The sequence below is a fragment of the Pan troglodytes genome, chromosome 3 (assembly GCF_028858775.2).
Source record: "Pan troglodytes isolate AG18354 chromosome 3, NHGRI_mPanTro3-v2.0_pri, whole genome shotgun sequence".
Lineage (NCBI taxonomy): Eukaryota > Metazoa > Chordata > Mammalia > Primates > Hominidae > Pan > Pan troglodytes.
This window is the reverse complement of record NC_072401.2, coordinates 51,055,505-51,079,954: the sequence shown is the minus strand read 5'-3', so window position 1 is coordinate 51,079,954 and position 24,450 is coordinate 51,055,505. Positions and strand designations below refer to the sequence as shown.

At 34.3% G+C, this 24,450-nt stretch overlaps 1 protein-coding gene and 1 long non-coding RNA gene across 2 annotated transcripts in view; one reads left to right on the top strand and one right to left on the bottom strand.

The window, feature by feature from the left end:
* The window catches only part of LOC107974268 (uncharacterized), a 353,723-nt gene that overhangs the window by 84,842 nt on the left and 244,431 nt on the right, over nt 1–24,450 (top strand). The gene's annotated exons all lie outside the window — the stretch shown is intronic.
* The window catches only part of NAA11 (N-alpha-acetyltransferase 11, NatA catalytic subunit), a 264,061-nt gene continuing 244,346 nt past the window's right edge, over nt 4,736–24,450 (bottom strand). The window contains exons 3-6 of the transcript XR_010156299.1: nt 7,523–7,591; nt 7,353–7,438; nt 6,460–6,634; nt 4,736–4,837 (exon numbers count right to left, since the gene is read on the bottom strand). The gene's annotated coding sequence lies outside the window, so the exon portion shown is untranslated. The remainder of the gene's footprint in view (nt 4,838–6,459; nt 6,635–7,352; nt 7,439–7,522; nt 7,592–24,450) is intronic.

Genomic DNA, 24,450 nt, shown 5'->3' with positions numbered 1-24,450 from the left:
GCTCTATAACATTTTTTATCTCCATCTCTTCACCTTATCACTTCAGCTATTCATTAATAAGGTGGGAGTGTATTTGGATTGGAACATTCAAGGTGAACATTAGTGTGCCTCTTCAGATCTTCCTTTTCTTTAAAGATTATTTTACTTTTTTTAATTATAAAAGAATATATTATCATAATTAAAAAGTCAAACACATCAGAATTCTATAATAGCTCCACTCCTCTGACTCTACTTCTGCAAAAATGACCACTGCTTGGAAATTGTTTTATAGCCTTCTTATATCTCTTTTTTTTCCTCTTTATAAACTGTCAACTATTTTGCTAAACATTCACATTGAACAGAGAGGCTTACTTTGAAGAAATGCAAAGAGTCAGTAAAACACATGGTTCCTTGACCTTGAGAAATTTAAAACTTCAATATGGAGATAAGAAAAATATATGAATAAGAAAATACTTTTGAAGAGGAATACAAGCAATTAGTAATTAATTCCATGAAAATGGGAAGCACAAGTGCTGGATGACAAAGAACAATTGAGCGAATGTGGCCAAATGATATGAATTGAGGAAGAGTACCTACTGGTATCACATTATAACAACATGGAAATAAGCAATCCTTTATCTTTCTATAATGCTTTTTTTTCCAAAAAGTTATTTCAAAAAGTTTAACTAAAGGATATTCTTTTTACATGTATAATGTAAAAAAACAGATTATTCCCCCTTAAAGCAATGACCGCCACTGCTTTAAACTGCATTTCGCATTTTGGTGATTCTGATGGCTATATTGATATGAGTCTGTGTGGAAAGGTAAACAAAAGTCTGTTCATATCAACGTAACCAAGAAAGGAAAAAAATATCCTTTTGGGTGGCAGGAATAAGGATTTACATGCATATAGATTATAATTTTAAATTGACTTCTGAATTTGTCAAGCCTTTTGACCTGTATTCAGAGCACTCTGAGAGGGCTCATGCCAGCAAGTCACAATACTGTATTTATCAGCAGCCACCTACAGAGCTTAAGTGTCCAGCTGCTACTTTTTTCTTCTTCTGATCCATTGGTACTTTTTGTCTAAAATGCCTGTAGACCAAACAGCATTGACTAAGAAAAGAGAGCAAAAGTGTTTTCCTGCAATCATTATTTTATTGGGACAAAAGAGCAAAGTTTTCTGAATCAACCTTAAGAAGTACAGATATTGAACATGTTAACAATACTAGTGTTTTTCCTAAAAATCACATTACACCTCACCTCACTGGCTCTATTGAATGGAATGTCATGTCAAATGAAAGGAAATAAAGAAGCTCGAACTGCTTATTCGAACAAGGTGCCATCAATAATGCCCACATGGGTGATTGTTCCCTGATTTAAGAGCTTGTCTACTTCATGCATCCACTTAAAGGCCTTTGGATAGAAGAAAACACACCCACCCAAACAGAATGTTAAATTAAGATTCATTCCCATTCTACTGCCCCATTCCTTATGCAGCCAATTTCCTTTGCCTATCTCTCTCTCATAGCATTCATTCTATTGACCATTTGTAGTATTGAATTAATGATGTGCAATTTGTGCTTCTAAACTTAGACCCTGTGCCTATGTATTTACATATAATAGGACCTTTGTTCTAATTTTGAAATAAAAATATTTGCTTTTGGAAGGCGTCTTAGGAAGATCAATCAGGGAAGAACACAGCTGGCTTTTGAAAGTTGAGTTTCTATTTAAAGTTTCCTGCTATTGCCTTGACAATTTTATTATTATCAAAGCATTTGAATATTAGATATGACGATGAACACTCACTGCAGGGAAGAGAGGAGCAGGAACGTAAGTGGGAGGGGGCCACTAACAATTGTGCCCCCCGTTGTAGCCATAATAATTTAATATTCTCATACTGGGAGGCTCCATTTTTCTTGCCCGATATGGAGCTACTCACTGGATGTGTTGTTTCCTTTTGGCCAAACTAGCAGGGTCTCCCTTGAACAGCCTGTAAAGACTTCAAATAAAGAATCATGCTGATAATTGCCTAAGGGCAGGATTTTTGTTTTGCCTAGGAGTCAGTAATTTAACTGTTACACTGAGGGAGGCTTCTGGGTTTTGAATAGAATTTCTTTCAAGATTGTATTAAAGTTGTTGGTAGATCAATAGTTTTTCATCTTGGTGACTATTTGTCTCCTCTCAAAAACTAGGGATTACACAGTCACTAAGTGATACAGACTCTAGATGTATTGGAGTTGCCACATGCCGATGGCCCTATTCTGTTTGTTCTGTACTTTGTGGCTCGATATATATATATATATATATATGTATAGTTTATGCAGTGGATTTAACTCTTTCATCTAGATTTTTGCTCAATATCGGATAGGATTTAAAGCTGTTATGTTAAACATGTTAAACAGAAGAGGCAGATTATTTTTTCATGTAATTCCTACTCTTGTATTTTTCCTGGTATCAATGTAGAGGATAACCTCCCTGAAGTCTTTAAGGCATTATCGTTTTAAAAAAGATTCACGAGCCCAGCTGACCTTGGCATAGTATGGTATAGAATATACTATAAATAGGATTTGTCTCAGTCTTTATCCCTGAGCACATGAACGATTTTGTTATATTTTTTACCATAACATTGTACTGCAACAAACATGGGGAAAATAGGTGTAACAATGAGCTCCAGGGTATTTCTGAGAGATAAAAGGAAAAATAAAGATTAATAGACTTTCTTCTTTGCAAAATTGTTTTAGACTGAGAAATGGGGATTTATCCAAGGTTATGAACGTTAGAGTGAAGTGTTAAATTAGGGGAACCTAATCACTATGTAGTTTTTGATTATCATTAGTTGTCTCCAAGACACACTTAAAAAAGAAATATTAGTAGAGCTATGAAGCATTTGGTTCTTTGTTTTTATTGATTTCAATCCAAACAGTGGGAAACTCTCAAAGAAAATGCCTAGCTTAAAATACCACATTGCCATGGGAAAGTGGATATTTCAGTTATTTATTTTTTTCAACTGCTGAATTTATTTTAAGATTTCAAAATCTTTACCTGTTGATAAAGAGATGTTTTTCTTTTGACCATAACTTAGAGTTTAAGCAATGTGAGCTCATTAAGAAATGCCAGGTTATGGTTAGAAATGTCTCTTTGAGATTCCCATGACCACATGGGTCTTGTCTCTTGTTTTGGAGCCCAGTGACCTCAGGCCTGAAGGTCAGAGGTCATCATGGTGTTCTGTGTACTTCCATTGTCTGCATCTTTACTCAGGATGGTGAAAAGAGTTATCATTGCTGGGGCCAGCCTTCATCTCCAAGGTAGGTTGATAGAACATCTGAACATGAATGATTATTATTGGTATATTTATGCTGAGTTCCCATGGAGAACAAAGTCTCTTTAAGAAATAGGCCTGACCATTAATATGACCATTATCATGATAACAAAGAGGATAGTTTAGGTTAAGGAGCAGACCATCAAGGTTAACACCCTTGTATGCATACGTGTGTGTATTAAGCGCTGGACAAAAAAACAACAAATGAAGGAGAGCATGAGAGCAATTATTTTTCAATAACAGCCATAAATGCTGAGGTGGACATTTGTCTAGATGTCTGCATTTCTTTATAAATACCCAAAGACATCTAATTACCAAATTTTAAAAATGAATATGAAATAGACACATAGACTCTTTCATGTGGTATTTGCATTTTTAACTTAACGGCACAATGTTCCAAACTTGGGACTAAGGCGAGCAAGAGAGAAGCAAAACAAAACATACAGAAGGACATTAATAATTGAATTAATTTGGGCTCAAGATGATTTAAAAGTTCTTGTATAGGATTTTATTAGGGAAAGTATAAGATAAAATTTTCATAAATTGCATTCGCTAAGTCCTTTGTGGTATTTTAAAATTCTGATTGAATGATTGGTGCCAAATATGTGTAGCAGGGCTACCGTTCTCTCCTGAGGAGCTCACACTTTCTTTAAGGTCTCACTTGGCAATTGTCGTCCTACTCTACAGTGCTAACTTGGCACAGATATTGCAGCTAAAGGAGGCAGAATGGCATAGTAGTCAGGACTGTGGACTCTGGAACTGATTGCCCTGGGCTCAATCCCAGCTCCATGACTTACTAATTGGATGAACAAGAATAAGTTATAGCTCCCTGTGCCTCAGTTTCCTTACTTGTAAAATAAGGCTGTTATGAAGATTAAATAAGTTAACATACATAGAGTGTTGCAGTCCTTGGAACACAGTAAGTTATTTTAGCTCTCTATATCTCAGTTTCTTTGCCTGTAAAATAGGGATAGTAATTGTATCTCCTGTATAGGATTATTGTTAGAATTTAATTAATTAATTTTATATTTGTAAAGTGCTTAGAACAGTGCTTGGCATTGTGTAAGTGTTAGCAATTATTATTCTACAGAATAAATATCAAATTTTTTGAACTTCAATTCTGTTTTTTTTTTTAGAAACATGCGTAGCTAACTTCATGAGGGTGGTTGTTTCCTTCACATACAATTCATTTACAAAATAATCAAATAAAATGTGTTAGTCAAAAATTCTGGCACATGTTTCCATTTATATCAAAAGATTTTCTAATCCCATGTTAGAAATCATCAGGGTAGAAGAAATAAACTTCCATCAAAACAACAGTGAACTTCTTTAGGGACTTACTCTCAACCTATTTTTTTAATTCAGAAAAAAAATTTGTATTCCAGAAGTTGTACATAGTTTTTTAAAAGTAAATTTTAAGTACTGTCCCCTTACCTTCAGTAAAGTCTTCCTGAGAACATTTTGTCCATTCTGACAAGTGACTAACACTGATATTCTGTTAAATTCTGAGTACATTCTGATGAACCTGGTGACAAACTGTAAATTGAAGATCATGAAGTTCTTAGAGTTTTGTTTTGGCATAGAAATGCACAACTTGAAGTCTTTATGCTTTGGGCATTTAATTATGTTCATTCATTTATTCAACAAATAATATTAGGATGCCTGTGTGCCTGGCATTGGGCAAGGTGTTGTGTACCTTAGAAAGAACATGTGTTTTTTTCAACTGGTCTCCATGGCCCTGCCTCAGTATTTTCTATACTGTGGATTGTGACCTATTAGTAGGTTGTAAAATAAAATTAATAGATTATGACCAGAATTTTCAAAAAGTAGAATTGAGAATAGCAGAGTACACTGGATATAGTATTGTTTTATGAAACTTTGAAATATCTCTATTTCAATATCTATCTCTAAGACACTCATATATAGCAATAAGGTATATTTGGATCATTATAAAAAAATTGAAAAAGCCTGTTCTCAGTATTAATCTGCATCTCTCTGCACTCTACTCTACCTGCCCTACCTTCTCTCTTGTTTACTCTGCTCCAAACCAGCCTCTTCGCTTTCCCTTCAACTTGCCAATCACATTTCCCTCTCAGGATCTTTGCACCTGTGATCAGGTCTGCTTTGAAAGCAATTCTTCTGTACCACATGGCTCTTGTCCTCTTTTTTTTTTTTTTTTTTGAGATAGAGTCTCGCTCTGTCGCCCAGGCTGGAGTGCAGTGGCGCGATCTCGGCTCACTGCAAGCTTCACCTCCCGGGTTCATACCATTCTCCTGCCTCAGCCTCCCCAGTAGCTGGCACTACAGATGCCCACCACCACACCTGGCTAATTATTTTTTTTTTATATTTTTAGTAGAGACGAGGTTTCACTGTGTTAGCCAGGATGGTCTCAATATCCTGACCTGGTGATCCGCCCACCTCGGCCTCCCAAAGTGCTGGGATTACAGGCGTGAGCCACTATGCCCGGCCCTCATTTTTTTTTTTATTTAAATTTTTGGTCTGTGCTCAAATACCACTTTCTCAGAGATTCCTTGTCTTCACCACTCTATAAAATAGTACACCATGCTCCCCATTCCCACACCTCACATTGCTCTCCCATTTATTCAGCCTTAATTTATTTCTACAGAGTACAGCTTATCACCACCTGACATACATTGTCATTGCTGTTAGTTTCTTGTCGTTCTCATGCCATCCGAATGAACAAGCCATGAGTCCAGGGACTTCATTATTATGTTCACTGGCATACCACTGGCAACTAGAACAGTGCCTGGCATGTAGTAGATGCAAAACATGTATTTTTAAAATAAATCAAAAAAATAATGGATAATGGCATTAAAGTGCCATATTGTTTCTTGCTTTATTGCATATTAATTATGTTGGAAAGACTACTAATTTAAGCTCCTTACACAGCCCCCAAAGTTTGTATTGTCCCTAGCTTTCCAGTTTAATAAGTTGTCTTTTTATTTCCTTTCTTGTCTCCCATGCTTATGATTGCTAGGCTTGGGCAACTTAGAGATTCCAGTGGTTCTCTGCATACATATAACTGTCATGCGTCTGTGCCTTAGCTCATACCATTCCCTCTGCCTGAGATACCCTTTCCTCTGCTTTTGCTTCTTTACCCGGATAACTGTGCCAGCTCTTCAAGATTTAGTTTGTACCTCATGTTTCCCTCAAAGTCTCCATGACCTTCCTGGCTGGGGAAGGTGATTCTTCTCTGTGCTTTAATTTTACCCCATGAATTTTCAGTATCTGTTTTTTGCCTCCTTGCTTTTAAGCTACTTGAGAGAAGAAATGAGTTCTTCATCTCTATATTTCTGGAATCTCCCACAGTACCTGGAATGCAATAGGAACTCAGTAAATGTTTGTTGAACTGAAAGAAAACATGTTTGAAATTTCAGATGGTTTATTTCTTAACTGATCTGAACTGTTTCCTTGAAATTGACAACTAACTTTTTGGCAAGTTTTATAAGATCTTCAATCCATTAACAAAGGCAGACATTTTCATGGCTGTTTTGTTTTTCATTTCTCAAAGGAAACCATTCTTAAAAATTGATTTGAGCAAGAGGAGAGGTTAAGTGGTCTGGATGAGGGAAAGATGGAAAGGAATGCAGATGCAAACGACCCCTCCCCTAATCATGTTTTCCCATTGCACATCTCAATTTTCTGGGGATCTGTATTCAATGAGTGAGTTTTTGCTTTTGCTTTTTCTTCTTCTGCCTGCATCCTGAAAACTGATCCCTGGAGATGAGAAAGGAATTTGAGTAAAATGTGAAGTTGTCTTTTAGATCTTGAGAATACTCTGGTAAAAGATTCAACCAAAATGAAGATTTTGGATTATGTGTCGTTTTCATTTATATTTGATGCTTTAGGTAGTTTTTACTAGGGATAATTCAGAGTTGGCTGAACACATCAACTATCCAACTAAATATACCCTCTGAGGAAAATTTATTCTTTGCACTCCTTTGCCTTTTTATTGTGGTGAAAAGAAAAAAAAAACAACCAGAGATTCAACGGGCTGTAACTTTAATAGGTCATTCTAGCCAGTGCTTACCTTCACAAAATTCTGATAATACACGGAAGACAATACAGTGATCAAAAGCAGTGATGAGATTTTTTAGCAGCATTAACCGTCATGACCTAGCAAAATGAAAGAAAATGGTTTAACAGAACTGTCAGCTTCAATATAGCTAATAAAGGCATGGATAAATGTTTATTACATACCGAAGACAGATCATTTCTGTACAGAAATTGAGGATGACCTTTACTGATAACTCTTATCTGCCTGATATCCTGAGACAGAGGAAAAGAGAGGGGTAAGAGAGAAGCATATTTACTGATATTTATGAAAGGAGAAATTATCATTTGCAAATAAAACATTTTAACAGTGATTATCTCAAGTCACCCTCTTGCCCTCACTTCCACCCCCACAGACATACCTCATGAAGGTATAGTAGAGATTCCTCTCTAGGGGACCAAATGTGCCTGAAAGTGGTTTTGGTAAATTCAGGGAAATTGTAACTAAACTCACTGTCTTAAGAAGTAAAGAATAGGAGCACATAGATATGAATAATTGTATTGTTAACTTTGACTTTTATTCTATGATATTACAAAGATATTGCAATTATATAACACTCTTTCAATAAAATGGTCTCAATTATAACTATGGGTTTCAAAGGAATTAATAATAATAAACTCATGTCCCTTCTGCCATGATAGACAAATTAGCTGATATCCATAACATGTTTAGAACTTTCAAAATATGTTGTTATTTAAATACCACTAATTTTTGGTAGGATTAGTTTTGTTCTTGCTGTGAAATTGTTAGTGGTTGTGATGGCAGAAGGGTTTTATTTTGCTTTATATTTTTTCTTTTTCATTCAAAGAGGAGATTTTTTGATAACTTAGTTCAAACTGTTTATAATTTAAGTTGAATTGTTATCAAAACTGTAAGTGAACATTTGATGCAATAATTTGGGTAATTTAGGGAAGAAAAAGTAAAAGATTTGCCTGAAATATTTAAACCCTAAGCTTGTTTTTTGTTTAGAGACACATGTCAAATCTTATTATATTGTTCCTGGAATAGTTCTATGCATCTGGTGGCTGCCCAGTACATTTTAATTAATGACAGTATTTATGACAGAAACGGAAATCTTAGACATTTGGGGATTTTCCTACATATTCTCATTTTCGGATATGTTTATATATAGGACTAGTTTCACTCTAAACTTAAATTTTTCTCCAGAAGGCATAAAACCTAACATGCAGAGTAAAGAACAGACATGTGCTGAATGAAACTCATTTGACATTGAAATGGACCATTCTTGTTTTTAAATTATATTTGATTTAATAATAGAGGTGGCACTAAATAACCCCATATCATCTTAGCTCTATGGCTAAAGAAAATGTATTTTCTTTTTACTTTTTCTTTGTATGTTTTAAACAAGCTGCCAACAACTATTTTATACACCTAGTATATAGAGGCTCTGCTAAAGGGTTAGTTGAATTGAGGAGCCATCATAGGCATTTTATGCTTAGAAAAAGAAAGAGTCTCTTCTCTCACTCTTTCAGCTGCAGCTGTCATGAGTTCCCTTGGCCCATGTGGGCTGCTCTGAGTCACTGACTCTGCCACTATTAAGATAAGATGAGTTTTCCAGAATGTCGAGGGGGCTTGTTTGGCATTTAATATTGAATATAGATTCCATTGAGGCTGAAAAAGAAAAAAATAAACAAAATCTTGCAGATGAGGGAAAACAACAGTTTGTGCCTTGTCATAACCATGTAATTTTATGCCTCTGACCCAGTTTCCACACCAACTTTTCCTCTAAGTACTATTTTTCTCTTGACATACAGGAATTGTTGGGGACACACACATACACACACACACACACACACAGAGAAAGAGGGAGAGCAAGTACAAGCATCAAACACTAAAATCTATCTATAGCCTCTCTTTGATCCTGATAGTTGAGTTAGTGTAGAAATTATAAGTTTGCAAATACCTGGTAGAAGAACGGAACTAGAAAGAAGTCTTTTAACTATTTTCGTCTATAACCTTAAACTATCATTTGTTAGCTCTATAAAGAACAATAAAGATAAAGCTGTAATTTGATGAAGTATTTTGATGAATAATAATTAAATATTTACTGTGAAAGTTTCTCAATAGAATACCCTGTTTTTTAGATTCATAATTTTCTGTGTTATTCCAATTTGGTGTCCAAATCATGTGATAAAAATTAGGTTGACTGCTTTTTGTGCTTATGTAAAATTAAAAGCCTTGAAAATCTACTTAGATTTTATTTAATTTGTAAAAGATTTTTTCCAGTGCATGTTTATGAATGCTTTGTCAGGATGGATTAGTTAACCAAACCAGTATATATGCCTGACAAAGGATCACAGATTATGGGGCCATGTTTGTGATAAATGTTAATCAAAAACTGTATTTGCTGTATGTCCTGGATATACTTTTTTTCCTTTACCAGCACCTTATATAGCCCTTATTATAGGCTGTTTTAAGCACATCCTGCCTGTACTAACTCATTTAATCCTAACTACATGCTTATTTTATCCATGAGAAAACAGGCACAGAGGACTTATGTAACTTGTTGAAGTTTGTATAGCTAGTAGAGGTGGAGCCAGAGCTTTACCCAGGGGGTCTGAGAAGCTTGTTCTTCATCACTGTGCATCACTGCCTCTCAAGTACCAAGGGATTAGAATTGGGGTAATTATATGGTACAGTCCATGTGGCTTTCAGAGGTGTGATCTGAGTACCAACTTTGTAAATAGAATTAAGTGATAGAAAAATATTAATAGCTCTTATTCTTTTAATGCTTGAAGGAGAAAAGGAAGGTAAGCATAAATAATACATATTTACACTTATCTGTGCTTCTAGGGTAGGAGTGTAGGTAAAAAAAAAAGTCCCTTTGCCACCTACTTTTCTTCTAGTGTTTCTTGTATGGAAATACTTCACGTTTCCTCTCCACATTTCCTGTATGGTTCCAGGAACCCCATGGATACCAAGTTCAAGGATGCTCTAGTCCCTTATATAAAATGGCATAGTATTTGCATATAACCTACACACGTTCTCTCACATGTTTTAAACCATCTCTAGATTACTTATAATACCTAATACCATGTGAATTCTATGTAAATAGTTGTTATACTATGTTTCAAAATTTATATTTTTTATTGTTATATTGTTACTTTTAATTGTTTTCCCCCGATTATTTTTGATCTGTGGTTGGTTGAATCTGTGGATGCGAAACTCATGGGTACAAAGGTCTGGCTGTACTTGCCTTTCTGCCAGTCTATTTCTTCTACTCAAGGAACTAGGAAAGCAAGAACAAACCAAATCCAAGATTAGTTGAGGAAAGAAATAATAAATATCAGAGCAGAAATAAATGAAATGGAGACTGAAAAAATACAGAAGATCAACGAAATGAAAAGTTGGCTTTTTGAAAAGATAAAATCATCAACAAACTTTCAGCTAGACTAAGAAAAAAGGGGAGAAGACCCAAATAAATAAAATCAGAAACGAAAAAGGAGATATAAGAACTGAGACCACAGAAATACAAAGAATCATTAGAGATTATTATGATCAATTTGTACACCAACAAGCTGGGAAACTCAGAAGAAATGGATAGATTCCTGGATGCACACAACCTACCAGATTGAACCATGAAGAAATACAAAACCTCAACAAAAAAATGAGAAATGATATTAAAGCCATAATAAAAAGTGTCCTATCAAAGAAGTCTAGGACCTGATGACTTCACTGCTGAATTCTACTAAACATTTAAAGAAGAACTAATATTAACTACACTAAAACTCTTCAACAAAAATTGAAGAGGAGGGGATACTTCCAAACTCATTGGACAAGGCCAGCATTATCCTGAAACTAAACCAGACAAGGACACGACAAAAAAGAAAATTACAGGTCAAAGTCGCTGATGAACATAGATGCAAAAATCCTCAATAAGAAACCAGCCAACTGAATCCAACAACATGTAAAAGAGATCATTCACCATGATCAAATAAGATTCATCCCAGAGATGCAAGGCTGGTTTAACATACATAAATCAATAACATGATACATCACACTCAGAGAACCAAAAAGAAAAACCATATGATCATTTCAATAGATACTGAAAAAAGCATTCAATAAAGTTCAACATTCTTTTATAATAAAAACACTCAAAACACTGCGTATAGAAAGAACATACCTCAAAATAATAAAAACTACATATGACAAACTCACAGCAAACATTGTACTGATTGGGGAAAAATTGAAATCCTTTCCTCTAATATCTGGGACAAGACAATGATGCCCATTTTTACCACTTGTATTCAATATAATAATGGAAGTCTTGGCCAGAATGATTTGGCAAAAGAAAGAAAGAAATGGCATCCAAATTGGAAATGCAGAAGTCAAATCAGTTTTGTTCACAGATGACATGGTCTTGTACTTAGAAAAACCGAAAGACTCTACCAAAAACTATTAGGACTGATAAATTCAGTAAAGCTGCAGGATGCAAAGCCAATGTGGAAAAATAAGTAGCATTTATATATGCCAACAGTGAAATGAAAAAAAGAAATCAAGAAAGCAATCCCATTTACAATAGCTACAAAGAATATAAAATATCTAAGAATTAATTTAATCAAACTAAATGAAAGATCTATACAAGTAAATCTATATAAAACACTGATGAAAGAAATTGAAGGGGACACACAAGAAAGAAGAAAGCTATTCCATGTTCATGGATTAGAAAAATTAATATTCTTAAAATAGCAACTCTACACAAGGAAATTTATAGATTCAATGCAATTCCTATCAAAATACCAATGACATTCTTCACAGAAATAGAAAAAAATGTCCTAAAATTCTTATGAAACCGCAAAATGACCCAGAATAGTCAAAACATCCTGCACATAAAGCTCAAAAGTGGAGGAATCACATTATCTGACTTCAAATTATACTACAGAACCAGCATGGCACTGGTATAAAAACAGACTCATAGACCAATGGAACAGAATAGAGAACATAGATTTGAATCCATGCATTTACAGCCAACTCTTTTGATTAAAACACTAAGAGCAATACAATGGAGAAAGATCAATCTCTTTAATAATGGTGCTGGGAAAACTGGATGACCATATGCAGAATGAAACTAGACCCCTGTGTCTCACCATATACAAAAATCAAATTAAAATGTTGATTAAAGACTTAAAACTATGAAACTACTGGAAGAAGACATTGGAGAAGCACTCCATGACACTGGACTGGGTAAAAGTTTTTTGTTATAAAATCTCAAAAGCACTGACAACCAAAGTAAAAATAGACTAATGAAATTACATCAAGCAAAAAGCTTCTTTACAGCAAAGGGAACAATCAACAAAGTTAAGAGACAAGCTACAGAATGGGGGACAATATTTGTAAACTATCCATCTGACAAGGGATTAATAACCAGAATATATATGGAGCTCAAACAACTCAATAGCTAAAAACCCAAAAATTCAATTAAAAATGGGCAAAAGATCTAAATAAAGCATTTCTCAAAATGAGACATACAAATGTCCAATAAATAAATGAAAAATGCTCAACATCACTAAACATCACAGAAATGCACATAAGGACTACAATTAAATATTATCTCCTCCTAGTTAAAATGGTTTTTATAAAAAAGACAGGCAATCATGGGTGCTGGTGAAGATGTGGAGAAAAGGGAACTCTTGTACACGGTTGGTGAAAATGTAAATGGTAAAGCCACTGTGGAATACAATATGGAGGTTCCTCAAAAAACTAAAAATATAACCACCATATGATCCAACAATTCCACTTCTGGGTATATATTCCAACATAATATCAAAGAGATATCTACACTCTCATGTTTACTTCAGCATTATTCATAATAGACAAAATATGGAATCAACCTAAGTTCCCATCAGTGTCCCTAATGGGAAATAATATGTAGTACATATACACAATAGAATATTATTCAGCCATAAAAACTAATGAAACGCTGTCAGTTACAGCAATGCTGAAGGTCATTATATTAAGTGAAAAAAGCAAAGCTCAGAAAGACAAATATTACATCTTCTCACTCATATGTGGGAGCTAAAAAAGTAGATCTCAGGAAGATAGAGTATATTGGTGGTTACTAGAGGCCAGGAAGGGTAGAGGAGGTGGTGAAAAGGGGTTATTTAATGGGTACAAATATACAGTTTTTATAGAAGAAATAGGACCCAGTGTTTCATAGATCAGTAGTATGACTATAGTTTAATATAATCTACTGTATATTTAAAAATACCTAGAAGAGAATTCAAATGTTTCTAGCATAAAGAAAAGACAAATATTTTAAGGTGATGCATATCCCAATTATACTAATTTGATCTTTAAAAATTACAGGAGTGCATTAAATTATTACTTGTACCCCCCAAAAGTATTTCAGCTATTTTTAAAAGTTTATTGCTACTTATAATGTTTAGAAAAATGTTTTTAAGTTCCAAAAACCAAACTAAACCAAACCAAAACTCAATGTGGAAAATAAAAACAAGATACCATTTGGAGAGTATCTTTAACCTAGATTATATTTATAATTTAATATGAAAAAAATTAAACATTGTAAAAATTCAGTCTTGCTATTATATATAACAAATTATTTTTATCTTTTCCTCAGTAAAATTTAAAACTTTTATGGGTAGGAATTTCTCACATATCATGTTAGGGTTATTTATAGGTATTTAATATTTTCGGTTTGTTGAGTGTTGAATTTTTTTAGTTTTACAAATAAAAATTATATATATTTATCAAGTACAACAAGATGTTTTGAAATATGTATATATCAGCAATGGCTAAATTGAGCTAGGTAACATATGCATTAGTTCACATATTTATGATTTTTCTGTGGTGAGAACACTTGAAATCTATTCTCCTAACAATTTCCAGAATACAAGATGAAAATTGAATATTTTTCGGTGGTTAGTGTTGGTATGTTGGAACGTCCTTGAATGTATGTATACTTTATAAGTGGCCATCGTATTGAATTCTTGTATTACTTTTATACATTTTTTCGGTGAATCTCTTGGTATTTTCTTAAAACGCATCTTCCAAAAAAGATCTTTTTTGCCTTTCCAGCAGTCATACCTCTTATTTGTTTATTTCTGTTTCATTGTATTGATTCAAATTTGCATGACAGTGTTCATAACAGTTCTGATATACTTATTCAACTTGAGTGGAAATCTTTCTATTGTTTTGCCATTATGTGAAGTGTCATCTTTAATTTGAGATTTACTTCTTCAACATATTAAGAAATAAGTTGTTTATTCATAGTTTCAAATGTGTAAGTCAGAACTGTATCTCTTTATCTAATGCCTTTCTGGCCATTGATTAAAATGTATATATAGTTTTCCTGTTTTTGCTTATTTCTGTGATAAAACAATGTTAGGATACTGAATAATAATTGAATTCTTTTAAGACATCTTGCTTGGTCAGAGTAGGATTTTGTTTTGTAGTTTTATGTGGATTTAATATTGTTACCAAATTTTAACTTTATTTTTTTACTAACTTGACTAAATAAATTATGTTTTTCTGTGCTATGGAACAGACACGATCAGTTCCTGAACAGATTGGAAGGAACTTCCCCATAAAACTGTCTTTGGGAATTAAATCTTTGGAAATCTAAAAATGTACCTTTTTCTTATTTTCTAGAACTTTGTGTCCTCGATTTTGATCATTTACATATTTTCTTGTAAAGTGTTCAATATCCTAAAGGTTTTAAAATTAATTTTCATAAAATTATTGATACATTTTTTCTATAGAAATTATTTCAAGTTTTCTATTTTTTAAATTAATTTTGGTAGTGATTTTTTTTAGAAAACTGGTGATTTGTGAAGATTATTTTAAAATTAGCTTTATTGACATATAACTTAGGTACAATAAATTCATTCTTTAAAGTTTGATGCGTTTTGGCAAACATATACATGATCATATCCATAGTTAAGATATTGAACAGTTCCATCATGCCAGTAAGTTTCTTGTTACCCCCTTTTAACCAATACCCACATCCCTCACCCCATCAGTGTTTGTTCTACTTTTATAACTATAAACTAGTTTTGCCTATTCTAGAATTTCATAGAAATGAAATCATTCAGTATGTAGTCTTTTTAGTCTGGTTTCCTTCATGTAGCATAATGCTTTTTAAGTCTTCCACATTATTCTGTGTATTAGAAGCTAGTTCCATTTTATTGCTGAGTAGCATTACATTATATGATATACCACAATTTCCTTGGCCATATCCCTGTTTATGGGCATTTGAAATGTTTCCAGTTTTCAGTTATTATAAAATTGCTTAAAATATTTGAGCACAAATCTTTGTGTAAACATCTCTTCACATACCAAGTGGAATTCCTAGTCCATATGGTAAGTGTATGTTTACCTTTTTAAAAAAATTATCAAACTGGTTTCTAAAGTGATTTTTAACATTCAGATTTCTACGGCAATATACATGCGAATTCCAGTGGTTACATATCACCACTAACACTTGGTATTGTCATATGTATTTAGCTATTCTAGTGATTGTATAGTGGTATTTCATTCTGGTTCTAATTTGTATTTCTCTGATGATTAAAGATGCTAAGCATCTACTTTAAAATCAGCTTTATTAAGGCATAATTTGTATAACAAGTTATACATATTGCAAGCATACAATTTGATAAGTTTTAACGTATGTATACATTCATTAAACCATCACATAATCAAGATAATGAACATGTCTGTACCCTAAAAGTTGCCTTGTGCAACTTCGAAATAATTTTTCCCTCCTGACATCTATCCCCAGGCAACCACTAATCTTTCTTCTACTATAAACAGTTTGAATGTTCTAGAATTATATATAAGTTGAGTCAAATATTATGTACTTTTGTTTTTCACTCAGCATAATTATTTTAATTTTTATCCACATTGTGTGTATAATAGTTCATATCTTTTTATTTTGGGGTAGTTGTACACTGTATGTCCATACCGCAATTTATTTCTCCATTCACCTGATGATTGGCATTTGGATTGTTTCCACTTTTTAGCTACTGCAAATAAATTGCTACAAACATTTGTTTTCAAGTCTTTATATAGACACATGCTTTCATTTCTCTTTCATAAATACATAGGAGCAAAATGACTAGGTCATGTGCTAGGAGTATGTTTAGCTTTTTAAGAAACTGCCAAAACAGTTTTTCAGGGTGGCTGCTAGATGACATGATCTTATATGTAGAAAATCCCATAGTCTCATCCCAAAAGCTTCCTAAGCTGATAAACAATTTCAGCAAAGTCTCAGAATACAAAAAAGCAATATGCAAAAATCACTAGCATTCCTATACATCAACAACAGTCAAGCTGAGAGCCAAATTAGGAACAAACTCCCATTCACAATCGCCACCAAAAGAATAAAATACTCAGGAATACAGCTAACTAGGAAGGTGAAAGATCTCTACAAGGAAAATTACAAACCACTGCTCAGAGAAATCAGACATAACAAAAACAAATTGGAAAACATTCCATGATCATGGATACGAAGAATCAATATCGTTAAAATGATCATACCACCCAAAGCAATTTATAGATTCAATGCTATTCCTATTTAAGTACCATACATTTTTCACAGAACTAGAGAAGACTATTTTAAACTTCATATAGAACCAAAAAAGAGCTTGAATAGCCAAGGCAATCCTAAACAAAAAGAGCAAAAGCTGGAGGCATCATGCTACCCAACTTCAAACTATACTTCAGAACTATGGTAACCAAAACAGCATGGCACTGGTACAAGAACAAACACATAGACCAATGAAACAGAATAGAGAACCCAGAAATAGGACTTCAAACCTACAACAACCTGGTCTTTGACAAAACCTGACAAAAACAAGCAATGGAGAAAGGATTTCCTATTTAATAAATAGTGCTGGGAGAACTGGCTAGCAATATGCAGAGAATTGAAGCTGCACCCCTTCCTTACACCACATAGAAAAATCAACTCAAGACTATTTAAGGGCTAAAATGTAAAACCCAAAACTACAAAAACCCTAGAAGAAACTCTAGGTAATACCATTCAGGACACAGACATGGGCAAAGATTTCATAACGATAATGCCAAAAGGAATTGCAACAAAAGCAAAAATTTACAAATGGGATCTAATTAAACTAAGGAACTTCTGCAAGGCAAAAGAAACTGTCAACAGAATAAACAGCCTACAGAATGGGAGAAAATTTTTGCAATCTATGCATCTGATAAAAGTCTAATATCCAGCATCTATAGGGAACTTAAATAAATTTACAGGGAAAAAAAAACAACCCCATTAAAGAGTGGGCAAAGGACATGAACAGACACTTCTCCAAAGACGACATACATATGGCCAACAAACATATAAAAGGAAGCTCAACATCACTAATCATAGAAAAAGGCAAGTAAAAACCACAGTGAGATACCATCTCATACCAGTCAGAATGGCAATTACTAAAAAGTCAAAAAACAATAGATGCTGGTGAGGTTGTGCAGAAAAAGGAATGCATTTACACTGTTGGTGACACATTCATGTGTATGTTCATTGGACCGCTTTTCACAGTAGCAAAGACATGGATTCAACCTAAATGCCCAGCAATGATAGACTGGATAAAGCAAATGTGGTACATATACACCATGGAATACTATGCAGCCATAAAAAATGAGATCATGTTCTTGCGGGAACATGGATGGAGCTGGAGGCTATTATCCTTGGCAAACTAATGCAGGAACAGAAAACCAAATACCGCCTGTTCTCATTTATAAGTGGGAGCTAAATGATGAGAACAGTTGGACACATAGAAGGGAACAACACACATTGGGGCCTTTTGGATGGTGGAGGTTGGAAGGAGGGAGAGCATCAGGAAAAATAAGTAATGGGTACTAGGCTCAATAAGTGGGTGATGAGATAGTCTATACAACAAACTTCCTTGACACAAGTTTACCTATGTAATAAATTTGTGCATGTCCCCAAAAGTTAAAAATAGATAAATATAAATAAAAAATGAAAAACAACAACAAAGTGCTGCAGAATATGAGATTTCCCCATCAACACCAGCAGAATATGAGAATTCCTGTTGCTCTGCATCTTCAACAACACTTGGAAAGGTCAAGCTCTTTAATTTTAGTATTCTAATAGTATAGAGGAGTGTCACATTGTAGTTTTCCTTTGTTTGTCTGTAACTTAACAATTAATAATGTTGAGCATCTTTTCAAGTGTTTATTTGCAATTTGTATTTTCTTAGGTGAACTGTTTTTCAAATATTTTGCCCATTAAATAATTGGATTGTTTGTTAGCTTATTATTGACTTTTGTGAGTTCTCTACATATTTGGGAAATAATTAGGTGACTTGCAAATACGTTCTTCTAGTTTGTGGCCTTTTATTGTCTTAATAATGTCATAGCCACAGAAAAAACTTTTAGTTTTTATACAATCTGTTATATCAATTGTTGTTTATGCATTGTGCCTTTGGTGTCATAGCTAAGAAATCTTTGGGTAACCCGAGCATACAAATATTTTCTCTTACTTTCATCTAGAAGGTCTGCAGTTTCAGTTTTTTTTTTTTTTTTGCAACTTTATTTTAGGTTCAGGGGCAACTGTGCAGCTTTGTTACATGGGTAAATTATGTATCACAGGGTTTGGTGTACAGATAATTTTGTCACCCAGGTAATATGCATAGTACCTGGTAAGTAAGTTTTTGATTCTCACCCCACTTTCACCCTTCATCCTCAAGTAGGCCCCAGTGTCTTTTCTCTTCTTTGTGCCCTCGTGTACTCAATGTTTAGCATCCACTTATAAGTGATAATATGAGATATTTGGTTTTCTGTTCCTGCATTAATTCACTTAGGATATTGGCCTCTAGTTCCATCCATGTTGCTGCAAAGGACATGATCTTGTTCATTTTTATGGCTGCATAGTATTCCATGGTGTATATGTATCCCATTTTCTTTATCCAGTCCCCTGTTGATGGGCATTTAGGTTGATTCTTGTCTTTGCTCTTGTGAATAGTGCTGCAGTGAAAATATTATGTGTGTGTCTTTATGGTAGAACAATTTATATTCCTTTGGGTATATATCCAGTACTGGGATTGCTAGGTGGAGTGGTAATTCTGTTTTAAGTTCTTTGAGATATCTCCAAATTGCTTTCCACAGTGACTGAACTAGTTTACATTTCCAACAGCAGTATATGAATTTTTTTTTTCTCTGCATCCTCTCTAGCATGTAATTTTTTGACTTTTTAGTAACAGCCATCCTGACTAGTGTGAGAGGACATCTCATTGTGATTTTGATTTGCATTTCTCTAATAATCAGTGCTGTTGAGATTTTTTGTCATATGATTGTTGGCCGCATGTAGGTCTTCTTTTGAAAAGTGTCCGTTCATGTCCTTTGCCCACTTTTTTATGGGGTTGTGTGTTTTTTTCTTGTAAGTTTGTTTAAGTTCCTTATAGATGCCAGATATTAGACCTTTGGTGGTTGTTTGTTTACCTGTTGATAGTTTCTTTTGCTGTGCAGAAGCCCTTTAGTTTAATTAGATCCAATTTGTCAATTTTTGCTTTTGTTGCAATTGCTTTTGGTAACTTTGTCATGAAATCTTTGCAGTTCCTATATCCAGAATGGTATTGCCTAGGTTTTCTTCCAGGGTTTTTATAGTTTCGGTTTTTACGGTTAAGTAAAATCCATCTTGAGTTGATTTTTGTATGTGGTGTAAGGAAAGGGTTCAATTTCAGTCTTCTGCATGTGGCTAGCCAGTTATCTCAGCACCATTTATTGAAGAGAGAGTCTTTTCCCAATCAATTATTTCCATCAACCTTACCAAAGATCAGATGGTTGTAGGTATTTGGCTTTATGGGTTTGTAAACCCATTCCATTGGTCTACATGTCTATTTTTGTAGCAGTGTCATGTTGTTTTGGTTACTATAGCACTCTAGTATAGTTCAGAGTCAGGCAGTATAATGCCCTTGGCTTTGTTCTCTTTGTTGAGTATTGCTTAGGCTATTTGGGCTCTTTATTTTTTGTTTCCATGTGTATTTTAGAATAGTTTTTTTTAAGAATAATTCTGTTAAAAATGTCATTGGTAATTTGATAGGAATAGCATTGAATCTGTCAATTGCTTGGGGCAGTATGCCCATTTTAATGATGCTGATCCTTTCTATCCATGAATATGGAATGTTTTTCCATTTGTTTGTGTCATCTCTGATTTCTTTCAGCTGTGTTTTGTAATTCTCTTTGTAGACATCTTTCACCCCCCTGGTTAGCTATGTTCCTAGATATTTTATTTTTTTGTGGCTTTTGTGAATGGGATTGCATTCTTGATTTGGCTGTCAGCTTGGACATTGTTGGTGTATAGAAATGCCACTGATTTTTGTATCCTGAAACTTTGCTGAAGGTGTTTATCTGATCCAGCAGCTTTTGGGCAGAGATTATGGGGTTTTCTAGATATAAAATCCTATAGTCTGTGAAAAGAGATAGTTTAACTTCCTTTCTTCTTATTTTAATGGTTTTAATTTTTTTTCCTTGCCTGATTGCTGTAACTAGGGCACTATGTGGAATAGGAATGGTAAGAATAGGTATTCTTGTCTTGTTACAGTTCACAAGGGGAATGCTTGTGAACAGTTTTTGCCTGTTCAGTATGATGTTAGCTAGTGGTTTGTCATAGATGGCTCTTATTATTTTAAGGTACGTTCTTTCAATGCCATTTTCTTGATGGTTATTATGTTTAGAGATGTTGAATTTCATCAAAAGCTTCTTCTGCATTGAGATAATCATGTAGCTTTTGTTTTTAGTACTGTTTAAGTGATGAATGACATTTCTTGATTTGTATATGTTGAACCAACCTTGCATCCCAGGAATAAAGCCTACTTAATCATAGTAGATTAGCTTTTTGTTGTGCTGCTGGATTTTGTTTGCTAGTATTTTGTTGGGGATTTTTGTGTCTATGTTCATCAGTGATATTGGCTGAAGTTTTCTTTTTTGGTTTTATCTCTGCCAGATTTTGGTATCAGAATGTTTCTGGCCTCAAAGAATGAGTCAGGAAGTCTTCCTCCATTTTTTTTTTTTTGGAATTATTACAATAGGAGTGGTTTCCAGCTCATCTTTATATGTCTGGTAGTCTTTGGGTGTGAATCTGTCTGGTCAAGGGGTTTTTCTGGCTGGTAGGCTTTTTATTACTCTTCATTTTTGAAACTCGTTACTGGTCTGTTCAGAGTTTTAATTTCTTCCTGGTTCAATGTTGGCAGGTTATGTTTCCAGGAATCCATCCATTTCTTTTAGGTTTTCTAGCTTGTGTGCATTGAATTGTTCATAACAGTCTCTGAGGTTTTTTGTTTTTTTTTTCTCTTGGTTCGTGATTATTTTTAGGTTTTGAAGGGAAGGCGAGGGTTAAAGATATATACAGAGAGAGGGTGGCTCAAACAGCAACACAGGTATATTGCAGAAACCTGCAGAAGTGGAGGACCGGCTTAAGGCCAGAGCCACCACTGCTTACAGGCTGTACTTGTAGGTATGGGTGGGAGGAGTCTGGGCCGTATGGTTTGCTGCCCGTCAGGATGTTGATAAGATGTTCCCATGTTGAGGCAGTTCTGGCCCTTGTTCCAGCAGAATGTGGTGTTCCTTGCACTTTCTCCCAGCAGAATATGATAGGGATGTTTCTTTAGTTGGGCCTTTGCCTAGCAGGATGTCATAGGGATGTTTCTTTAGTTGAGCCTTTGCCTTTAGCTGGGCCTTTGCCAGCCTTGTGGTCAGGTGATTAGGCAGGCTGTTTCTCATGGCCTGAACCCGCATGAAATGTTTCACTTTGACCAAGTTCTGCAAAAAAGCAGGGAGCTTACATAACAATGCAGTTTGGACTAACGGTAATGTCCCCTTGTCATTTCTAATCATGTTTATTTGGATTGTTTTTTCTTTCTTAGTCCAGCTAGCAGTCTATCAAGCTTATTTATTCTTTAACATAACCAAGTTTTGGTTTTGTTGATTTCAGCACAGAAGACTTCTGTGAGCAAATCTATGAGATTGTTTTCCTTGCACACCAAGCAAGCAGTCAATTCTGCAGTGAACACCAGCTAGATGTACTCCAATTCAATTCTGACACTATTTACCTGAAGATAACATTAGTCATAAGCCCTCAGCCCCTGGAACTTCTGATCAACCAGTTTCAAGTTGTCATTTCCACTTTGGGTTAAATTACTTTGCTAGGGAAGCTCACAGAGCTCAAGGAAACTTACATTTACTGGTTCATTATAAAAAAATATTCCAAGTGATACAGATGAAGAGATGCATAGGGTGAGGCATGTGGGAAGGGGCATAAAGTTTCCATGCCCTTTCTAGGTGCACCATCTTCCAGGAACCTCTGTGTGTTCAGCATTCCAGACAATCCCAACCCTGTCTTCTAGGGCCTTTTTATGGAGACTTCTTTAGATAGGCTTGATTGACAACCGTGTAGAAATGTGATTAGACAAAAAGGGTATCATCTTATGCTAATAGACCGAGTGGGGAAACCCAGCAAGGTTTGTATGTTCAGATTTTTCTTGGCCTCTCTGTGCAGCATTCCTTCCTCCAGGGTATGGGGCAGAATTTGTTCTGAAATGTGAAACTTATGACCTACAATCAGAAAGACAGGGGAAGATTAGTGTCTTGCCTTGGGTTGGTGAAAGAAGGGCAGGGGAAGGTCAGAGAGAGAGATTTTGTTTTCTGAGGTTTGCTTCTTAGGCCTAAAGTGCACCGTTATAATAAAGACTGTAACAAGGGCTATAGAGGTTGTGAGCCAGGGATTGTGGACAAAACCATATATATAAGATATCACACATTGCTTTAGTTGCATACCACAAATTTTGATGTCTGTGTTTACATTTCTATTAAAGCCAAATATTTTTTATTGTTACTATTTTTAAAAAGTTTTAATTGATCATTATTTGAGCATTTAAAAAAACTTTTATTCTAGGTTCAGGGGTCCACGTGCAGGTTTGTTATATATGTAAACTTGTGTCACAGGGGTTTGGTGTACAGATTATTTCATCACTCAAGTACTAGGCCTACTACCCAATAGTTATTTTTTTTCTGATCCTCTCCCTTTTCCCATGCTCCACCTTTGGGTAGGTCCCCGTGTCAGTTGTTCCCCTCTTTGTGTCCATGTGTACTCATCATTTAGCTCCCACTTTTAAGTGAGAACATGCAGTATTTGGTTTTCTGTTTCTGTGTTAGTTTGCTAAGGTTAATGGCCATTAGCTCAATTCATGTTCCTGCAAATGACATGATCTCATTATTGTTTATGAATGCCAAGTATTTTATAATTTCCCTTTTAACTTCTCATTTGATCCACAGATTATTCAGAAGTGTTATTTAATTTCCAAATATTATGGCATTTTCAGATTGTTATCATTAATTTCTAATTCAATTACATTATAGTCAGAGTACATTGTATAATTTTAATAATTTTAAGTTTAGGCTTGCTTTGTTGGGTTGAGTATTCTACAATGTCAGTTATGTCAAGATGGTTGATTGTGTTGTTTAAGGCTTATATACTCATTATTTTGTGTCTACTTAATCTATTAATTTGTTAAAATAAAGTGTTGAAATCTGCAACTATAATTCTGGATTTGTCTCCTTATGGTGTTTTTCAGCTTTGCTTTATGTGTTTTGAATCCCTGTTATTTAGAGCATATATAATTAGGATTACTCTGCCTTAATTGTCACATTTGACATTTTGAAATATTTATTTTAAATTCTGTAATATCCCTTTTTCTGAAGTGTATTTTTCCTGATATTAATATAGCTACTTCAGTTTCCTTTTGATTAGTATATGAATTTTTTCTAATTTTTAAAATCTTTTTATTTTTAATCTGAATCTTTATATTTTAAGTGAATTTCTTGTGAACAATATATGGTTTAGTCATGTTTTTTATTCAGTTAAAAAATGTTTGCTTTTTATTGGAAACTTTAGATAATTTACATGTAATGTAATTATTAGTATGGTTCAGGCTAGGTTTACCATTTTCTTATTTGTTTTATTTTTGACCTGTATTTTCTCTTCTTCTCTTTACTCTTTTTCTGCTTCTATTTGAGTTAGTCTGAATATTTTACAATTTTTGTCTTTAGCAATACTTCTGGATTT